General features: G+C 42.3%; 1 pseudogene; it reads right to left on the bottom strand.

The window, feature by feature from the left end:
• Positions 1–2,851: 2,851 nt before the first annotated feature.
• LOC137251781 (beta-1,3-galactosyltransferase 6-like) lies at positions 2,852–5,020 on the bottom strand (annotated as a pseudogene).
• Positions 5,021–10,224: the final 5,204 nt, after the last annotated feature.

Raw genomic sequence — 10,224 nt, 5'->3', positions numbered from 1 at the left:
AAGCTCTCTGAGAACTAGGAAACCCATCGCGACCAAAAGCGAGATTCTCTCTCTAGACCCCTTTATCGACGAAGATAATGTCCTTCGGGTGGGGGGTCGTCTCAACGCATCCAGAGACGTTCCCGTCGACGAGCGTCACCCGATAATCCTCCCTTACGCCTGCCGACTCACCCGTCTCCTAGTCCAGTTTGTCCACACCATTTCCATACATGGTGGAAACCAACTAATGCTGCGGCTCCTACGCACGCAGTATTGGATACCTCGGGTCAAAAACATGATCCGATCCATAATCCACAATTGCAAAACGTGCACAATATTCCGCAAACGGACCCAAACCCAACTTATGGGAGATCTACCCTCAGAACGAACCACCTTTTCCCGGGCTTTCACCAATGCGGGGGTAGATTTTGCCGGACCATTTGACATCAAATCTTATAGCGGAAGAGGATGCCGCATGTCAAAGGGTTACGTCTGCCTCTTTGTTTGCTTTGCAACCAAGGCTATTCACTTGGAAGCCACTAGTGACCTCAGCACTGCCGCATTCCTGGCAGCTTTCGACAGATTTGTTGCGCGGCGAGGATGTCCAAAGAACATCTACTCCGACAACGGAACCAATTTTGTCGGAGCCTCCAGAGCTCTCCGCTCAGAACTCAAAGCTTTCCTGGCGGACGCTCGCAACCAAACTCTATCTAAGTACAGTCACCAAAACCTGACATGGCATTTCATACCACCAGGGGCTCCTCACATGGGCGGGCTATGGGAGGCAGGGGTCAAAAGCTTCAAGAACCACTTCAAGAAGATCGCGTTGGATCACAAATTTACCCTTGAAGAGTTCAGCACACTACTTTGTCGAATCAAGTCCTGTCTCAATTCTCGACCGTTAAGCCCCTCCTCCAACGAGCCGTCTAATTTGGAGCCACTTACTCCAGGCCATTTCCTCGTGGGAGGCCACCTACTAGCGCCACCCGAGATCGACGTCAGCGAGAATCGCGCATCACTCGTCAATCGATGGGAAAAACTTAAGGCGCTGCATCAAACCTTCTGCAAACGGTGGAAAACGGAATATCTCACCGAATTGCAGAAGCGCGTTAAGTGGAAGCATCCACAATCAAACCTTAAACAGGGAGACCTAGTCGTCATTAAGGAGGATAATCTGCCCCCTAACGAATGGAGACTAGGTCGGATAGCCAACCTTCATTATGGCCCCGATAACCGAGTTCGAGTCGTCGAACTGGATACGGCAAGGGGACAAACCACCAGACCAATCACGAAATTGGTCCTACTACCACCCTCCAGTGAGGATGTGGAAGATCTGTAACTTCTACTCGTTCAACAACCCGCTTAACCCAGCTCTCGTTCACCCCGAACGAGGCCAACAAACCGCTTAACCCAGCTCTCGTTCACCCCGAACGAGGCCAACAACCCGCTTAACTCAGCTCTCGTTCACCCCGAACGAGGCCAACAAACTGCTTAACCCCGCTCTCGTTCACCTCGAACGAGGCCAACCGAACCCTACCGCAGATCTACTATCTGCCACAGAACATATACGCCCTCGGCCAACAGAAGTTAGTAGTAGAAATACAAAGCGTTCAGTTAACGAATACCTGACAAGTACTGAACTGCATGATTGATTAGAACCGTTCTTTGATTTTTGATGAATTTCTTAACTATGCCATGATCTATTAGTGTGGATGAACATAAGTAATCTCACGAACAGTACGGACACCTATGCACATACGAAACCTAAACTAATTTAACATACATCGCTCCACGTCAATACTCGACTATTAAATCGATTCGCGTAAAAATGTCATTAGTAAACAATGGATATGCCATAACGAAATGCACTCATTGAGCACATTCGGACCTCGTGAGGTGGTATCAGACGAACGTGTTCCGAATGTTCTACATTAGCGTTTTATCTTCAAAACTACGATGAATACATAAACGGGAAAGAGCTTTCCGAGATATCAGAATAAAAAGGTACATACGCCCTGTGTAACAGGACCGCACAAAAGCTTAACTTTTCTGTCAAGGTCGAGGCCGGAATATAACGACATAAGCCAATAAGCCATAGTCTTTATTGTCTGCGGCTGATTAGAGTATCACCCCATGTCGGCCGCTAGTTCGAAATCACCCTATCAAAAGAAAAAAATTCCCATAGCAGGATTTAGCGGAGAATTGCGTATTTCCCCCGAGCCCTGTTGGCGTTTACAAATTTATTGTCACTACTAATATACGACTACTGGTACCTTTTCCTTGTCAAAGGTCCATCAGCATTTGAGAACAAACCTAGTAATTGAATCATGTCGAATATCGGTGTCGGTCGCCCAACCAGAATTGGACTCAATTAATTTCAATCAAGTTGTTACGAAATTTATTTAAAGAATTTTCTTTTATAAGTTACCTGACGCTTGATAATCGCTTTACGCTATTCTCCAAATTCGTATGACTCAGCGCCGTAATGTTTTACTGCTTCAATCTCAACAAGGAATCGCCACGTCGTTCATTATCAGTCAATCTCAAGCGACGTCGAAATTGCGTACGCCAGTCAGTTGCAAGAATAGTAGACACTAAAATGAAATAAACTTGTCAATTGGTCAAGTTATAAATAAATACACTGTTATTTACAGTATAACAATTTGGAAGCAACTTCCCGAGTCCTTCGAAAATTTTATTGGAAGATATTTCCATTACTATACAGGTGAATCAACGTTCAAAGGATAAGTTTGCAAAGGTCCTCCCCTCGCAACCCAAAAATTGTTATAAAGCTATCTTGAATAACACTCCCTATATATAGCTATACATTCGTAACTGGCCACAATTTGTTTTTTGGATTGTAAATATCAATATAATTTATTTATTTTAATTTTGTTATAAGTTTTTGTATTCACTAAGGATGAAAAATGGGTTTTCCTTAAAGGCTAACATATGACTTTAAACCATTATTTCGGGCTCTAATGAGACAAAGTTTAATTTTTGTTCGGATTTAAGAGTTATGGCGCGATTGTTTGTAATGTTTACTACGGTGTTCGCTTTATATGTAGGTCATATAAGTAGTACATGTCATTCGATCATACTCCAAGTTTATTTTCTAAATGTAGCTATCCCCGCTTGTTTTCTCTGCTCAAAGGACTTGATCAAAATATACTTAACATTTTACTGCAGTCTGAAGCTAGGGGGTGACAATTATATGCTAATAAATTGCTTCCAGGTCATAACTGCAACACCCTTGTAGGATCACCTTTTAAATCGATGAAATTCCACTTGGCCACATCGCTCCATGTAGCATGATTAAATAATTTTCGTAGATATTTTGAGTTTTGTGAGTTTCGTACCAATATGCAATATAAATGCATTAAGATAAATTTATATAGTTTTACTTCAGAAAGTAGATCTGCGCAAACATGTTTATTATTACTTTATATTTATGCTATTTTTCGTTACCAATGCGCAAGTACGCCTGTATCACAGCATTTACTAGCGGGTTTCGACCAATCATAAAGATATTCCGCTGGTGTTTCCTTCTCATCAGAATCTCTCCCTTTTATACAAACACTGCCATCGTACCACTGTTGCATATCATTTTCGTCCACCTTATGCTTTACTAAATGATAACGTCATTTGCGTGGTCTATATGAAGCATCGAAGCGTGGAGCATGTTTACGATAAACATAAGGTAGTGGCGCAATCCATAAACCCAATGAAACATCTTCATAAACGGCAAGCGATTGCGCATTTCCAGCAATATGATCACAAATATGTCTCGATATCAAATATCCTCCGCTTTGTGCATATGTTAAAGAATGTGTTGATAAATGATAATTTGGGATCACGCCATTTTCCTTTTGTTTGAACATAAGCTTTGCCATTAAAGTAACCCCAATAGAGAGCGGGTAATGTTTGCCCTTTATATTCGTTGCTTTTTCGGGTCAATTTACGATCATACGAAATCTATTCATCCAACAATAAATCCAACTTTACGTAGGTATCATTGTCAACTTTAAGGAAATAACTAAATTGATAATTATTTGTTAATGCTTCGATAGAATGCAAAACTTTTTCTGTTAAATTTTCAAAACTTTCTGTTATGCGTGGCAGTAACAGGATATCTCGATACAATTTCTGTTCACGTTCCACTAAAGCGCGCAAACCCCACGATAGATTTTCTGTGCCGATTGCAAAAAAAAAAAAATATTTTACTTTATTATCCGCCTTGAGTTGCTTGCGTTATCCACATCATTTTCTACCCATTGTGGACAAGCTGTTAAACATGTAAATTGATCCGCTACGCTCTCCAATTGCAAATGTCAACTCGCATGATATTTGGGCAAATATATTAAAGTTTCAGGATAATAAGGCAACTCTAAAGGCACGCCAAGTCGGAGCCAAGTTTTGTCGCATTATTTGTCGCCGATTGATTCTTGCTGGCTTTGTTAATATTAAAGTCATTAGAAATATATCAGGATGGGGCTCCATATGACTGACGCCACTTTTATGTGTCAAACACCTGTCCACTTTGTTCAACATATTACTACGAAAACAGCCGAAGAAGAAAGCAACCATTGCTGTTGAGTGTTACTGAATTATTGGTGCGCCTCATTTCGTGTGGAAGTATTGGCCTTCTAAAATGTCTTTCTTCATTCGAGCTGCCCACCTTTTTGGTGGCTTGTCGGGAAGTAACGGTTGCACGTAGAACCTTGAAGTTCCTGCTCTACTGTGGAACCTTTGTAATTTTCTTCCTTTAATTGAATGCATGTGAGTTTGCTTGTGTGCAGTTGCATGACACTGCCATTAATACGCGTGAAATCGATATTATATATTAGAGTCGTTTGCAACACACGTTACACGGCTATAAATGCATTGTCTTATGCAAATTGCATCTTCCTAAAAATACTCGTCCGAGCTGAAACGAAATGAAATAAAAGAATAAAAGATTAGTAAATTTATAAAATTATCAAAAAAGGGAACGATACTCATACTTACCCATCACCAGTTTTCTTCATAGTGAAAATTCATTCAAAATGTCTCTATACTCATTTCCATGAATGAATGACATTTTGAATGAACGAAACAAGGTTGCCACTCGATGACATTTGTTTTTTTTTTCGGTTCTTACGTGTAAGCACATTGCGCGCGATCCAAAGAGTATCACAACTCGGATCCGCGGGATCCAACAAACTCGAGTGTTAGTAACCGAACAAAAAATCAACTAACGAAAACCCTGAAGATACAGCTTGGTTTCACTGAAAACACACGCGCCAGGTTGTATTTCGATAGTTTTTCTGACATTCGGCCGTCTTTTTGCTTCTTTCTTTTTTTTTGAAAAAAGTTTTTAGTTTGAAAATTTGGGCATAAAAACACAATCAAAATCAGCCTGCTTGGAAAAAAAGGGGGGTTAACCACTCGAGACCGAAATAATTTTCGCGGTTTATCTGTGCATGATTTTGTTTGTGTTTTACATTTTAAACATGTCACACTCAATAGTGGTCTCGCTTTCATGACAGAAATAGCTTTTTTTTTGTATTGAAGTTTCGACAGACTTTCGTCAGTCCCTTTTTTGCTTGAAATCCCAGCAGGAATAAAGTAGTGTCATCTATGCTTTCGATGTTACAAACAAGGGAGAAATTAAACTTTTTAGAACAGACTTTAAATTTAATGTCGCGTCAGGACTCAGACGCAAGCTGTCCCTAAATACTTTCATGACATGACCATTATGTATCATTACATTGCAATGGGCAGCACCGCACAGCGGTCTCATTCCAACGATTGGAAGAGTTAACAGCTGACAGCTCTACAAATTGCCACACACGTTAGTGTAGGCTATTCCCGCCAGGGTTGTGTTGGAATCAACAAACACACCACAATTTGTGATTCTCACACAACATGGCCCAAATCAACACATAGAGTGTTCCCAGACAGCGAATAAAGGCCTCTTTACATCTGGCGCACATTTTATCTGCACGACGTCATTTGACTAGTCATTTTACAGTCATTCATAGGTTATATTCACAGTCACATGTGCATGGGCGTGGGCAAGTTTTGTGACCAAATTTTTGTAGGGCAATTACAAGGAGCCGTGACAACACACTGGTTTACCGTGATATACCGGATATTACCGCGTATTGCCTGCTTTAGGTAAACACCAAAAAATATAGTTTGTCCTAAGTCTATATTTAATAATACTTAATTTTACTATCGATTGTTTCAACATCAGAATTTCCATTCCGATGAAAAGATTTTCAAAATTAAAGATACGCTTAGGCGTATCTCAATGAAAGTTTACCAAACCTCATAGTGGGTCCAACCACTACACGTCAATGTGTAGGCAGAATAACCTAATAAGGTTATGCACCCCACATGTACCCCTTATCCCGAGTACGCCAACCAATAGGTCAGCCAGAATCGACCCCGGGTCTCCGGCAATTAGCCACCCAACCAACCTACGCAGCGATATTACTAAAGGCTACCATTTCCAGACATGCCTGGATTTGCATTCAAACGCTCCAAGACCGAGGCACGCCCAAATGCGTTCACCATCGCTTGCCGTCTGTGCACCAAACCGCACGGAGTGCGATTGTGCCCAATTTACCGTGGTATGTCGTCTGAGGAGCGACTACGTGCAATACTCATTCACCGCTATTGTCCCAACTGCCTATCCCCGTTCCACCGCCTGGAAATCTGCCCCAGCCAAGACCGATGCCGACGTTGCAGTGAACCACATCACACGACGCTACACATGGACGAGGATCAGCCGTCGCCACCTCAAAGCAAGCACAACGACGACGATGCGAGCTCGGACGGGGTCCTCTCCATCCATGTCACGGAGAAAACTAAATCATGGGCCCAGCAAGTCGAGGAAGAAGAGGAAGAAGAGAGGCTGGCAAATGCAGCAGAGGTAGCCCAATCGGGCAGCTTAGAAACGCCGCGTTTCCGGCCCCCATTACGTCATGAGAGACACGAGAACCGCTCGCCTATGCACGGCGCTTTCGCGCGCTTACAAATCGGGGATGGCGCGGAGACACGTCCTTTCCGCCCATCGCACCGCCCTACTGGTAACCAGCGTGACGACGCGGAACCGTCTCGTCACGACAGTTCACTGGGAGGGCGGCCCCTAATAAGATGCGCAACAACCATCGAGCTCTCGTGAGGCAACAACAAACCCCCACTGGCTTCAGGAGTGGTAGACTCCGGGACAATTTAGCGGCACCGACGATAACTCGAGCATTGATCGCCATCGCGCCGACAGCCATAGTCCGAATTGAGGCAGGAGGCCGTTTACACCTGGTCCGCGCCCAATTAGATGCCTGCGCTCCCACCAGCATTATCGATGCCAATCTGTGCAAGGATCTACACCTGGAGCGTAACAATACCGCACGTCTTTCGAGGTGCACCGTCGTTCTTCGAGGGAAGTATGGGGTAGCGGGAAAGATCACGACCCAAGCCACCGTAATATCGAACTATGCCAGGTTAAACCCCACGGCAAATCTGGACCCGTCGGTAGCGGCCCCATTCCAGTTCATGAAGCTGGCCGATCCGACATTTTACCGATCGTCCCCAGTGTTGCTCACTTTGGGCGCCGACATCTACGCCAGTATTATGGTCGGAGGCACACCCACGTCAACTGTCGGCGGGCTCCTCACCCAAGCCACAATTTTCGGCCTTGTCGTGTCTGGAGCCCACCCACTATAAAAAACTTTAATTATACCACAAGGTGCATTTTAAACCAAGCAACCCCACGTACTTGAATACTAACGCTTTTCTTTTTCATTCACAGTTCAGCGGGGCTGCATTACTGCGAGCACGGATGTCCGCCGGAGATCGTACTTACGATCCTACTATACATACGTATCATATTTTTTTAAATTTATTTAGTTTATCTCGCCTTGGGAAGGTTGCTGGCGTACTCACCGAGTTTCAAGTTGCTCGCCGCAAGGGGGCCGGCATGTTTAGGCCACCAGCCTAAATATTTCGGACCACCCTAACACGCACATTAGTTATTTATTTATTATTATTACCGGTAACGGCTAACACCAGCCGAAAGCTAACCTTGAAGGGAAAAACTCAACGAAAGTTAGCTATCGGCAGGTGCCGCGGACTTGTTCGCGGTTTTGATCCTTCTTTCTATTTTGGAACGTCAACGAGCCAGCAGTTATCTCATAGGTGAGTTATCACATTACGTATCTTTTCATAGTTTGTGCATATAATTTACGCTATAATCGCACTTTGCTATTGTGATTCTTTTTAATAATTGCGATTTTAACATTAGAATTTGCACTTGGTAATTGTCTGGCAATCAGCCACCAATATTTCGATTTTGAACTGTAATTTAGCCAACAATTTGCGGTTATCATATTATTAATATTTACAACTCATCATTTTGTAATTTGGAAGTTCGAAGTGGTTTGTGAATTAATTATCCTATCTCATACAGATAACACTTCAATCCCATTGTTTATAAAGTGAATAAATTTGTGACTACTCGTTTCTAACTCTTTCTTTTATCTCTTTTTTATTTGCGTGCGATCGCGCCCCATGACCTGGGCGCCACATTCCCCCCGCAACAAATGGTCTCGTTGTCCTTCTGAAGAATATAAGAACCGTTTAGATAAATTAAACTTTTACCTGATCTTACTGTACCCATAAAGTTATCAAGGAATATCGTGCCCTCTTTGATAACTTCTACCGTGGATTCGTTGTATGTTGAGTAGGTACAACTTGTGTGTCCGCCTTTGACAAGGCGTGCCAGACAAACAGTTTCTGGTAATAAGTCAAGAGATTTCCGGTCGCAGACCATAGCAGAAGATAATTATTTGTTGGTCAGGGTTGACCTGTATCGCAAATCTATACGGTGACCTCCTTGGATGTTTGCCCTTGTGATTAGGTGATTAAATCTGGCATCAGTGATCTTAGGCAAGGATAGTACATACAAAAGGAGCGTGCTGTTGGTGTAGATCGATGGCTTGCCATACTCTGTGGCTTCGATAGCGTTGCTGTATGGGAGGACGTCGATTTCACTAGCAAGGTGGTTGACTTCTTCTTTGCTCAAAAGGTTGCTGTTAATAATGCCAGCTTTAGCCATCTGGCAGGCGCGGATTAGCTCGTTAACATCTTCCTTTAAAATGGTTATTCTGTTCTGGATTTCTTGCTCTAAATTTTCCAGGTGCCTTCGATCAAGGACATTGTTCGTGATGGTCACGATTCCACTTAGCTTCTGCAATAATTTATTAGTCTTTTTGAAAATGGCATTGTTTACCTTGTATTGCTGTTAATTATTTTCCTAGACGACATTTTCGTTGCGAAGGACTTCGTCCCAGTCGGTGGTATCAGGTGAGCCAGCGATCCACTTCCAGGCAAACCTAATCCAGTTAATTGATCATCTTGCTCTTTGGGATTTATGTCCCCTCAGTTCGCTCAAGTGTGTGCGGATTCTGTTTAATTGGAATGATAGTACCTCTGTCTATGATTTTGTTGCAGTAGGCGTTTCTAGTGTTTGCCCTAGTCTGGTTGTTGCCAAGTCATATCGTTGCAGGTCAATGGTATGAATAAGTGTGAAGTGCCCATCAATGATCCATGCGTATCCATCTCGTATGGTAGCTAGTGGTGAGTCTATCTCGAATATATCGTACGAGTGTACAGTTGCGCAGAGGCAGATGCTATTAATTAAATAAAGACATTAATCTAATTTCACTGAGTTAATTTCCCATACCTTTACCCCATACGTATATTTTAACTCTAATATTAATTTTCTAACCTAGGATTTTACACATTCATTCATTCATACAGTGAATCGATTAAAGCTATGTAAAATTATAACTATCATTATTCTAGGATTTTTATACAAGTTGAGTTTCGTGAGTTGGAAAGGAAAGTTAGTATTAGTAATTCGATAGAACAGTTAGATTTTGATTTTATATTTAAAGGATTTTTAAGAATTTTATTGTTTTTTTTGGGAGGAGTGAAGCAGTGTAACGAAATGACTTCGCTCTTTGTTTGGTGCTAGTTATTGGTATGTTAGTTGTCTAGTGCTAGGTTAGTTGTTTCTCTTTTCTTTTTTCTTTTTTTCTGGTTTTTCTTGTTTCCTTAGTGAGGATGATATTCCCCCTTTTTTTACATTTATTCTTTTGTTTTAATGAACGCTTTTATGCGTTTTACGTATTGCCGCTTTATGCGGGTTTATTTACTAGCCCAATGACCGTAAGATGTGTTTTTATTTTTTTCCAT

This window comes from Eurosta solidaginis, chromosome 5 (genome assembly GCF_040869045.1).
Source record: "Eurosta solidaginis isolate ZX-2024a chromosome 5, ASM4086904v1, whole genome shotgun sequence".
NCBI lineage: Eukaryota > Metazoa > Arthropoda > Insecta > Diptera > Tephritidae > Eurosta > Eurosta solidaginis.
Note: the sequence above shows the minus strand (reverse complement) of the source record. Positions and strands in the feature narration are given on the sequence as shown.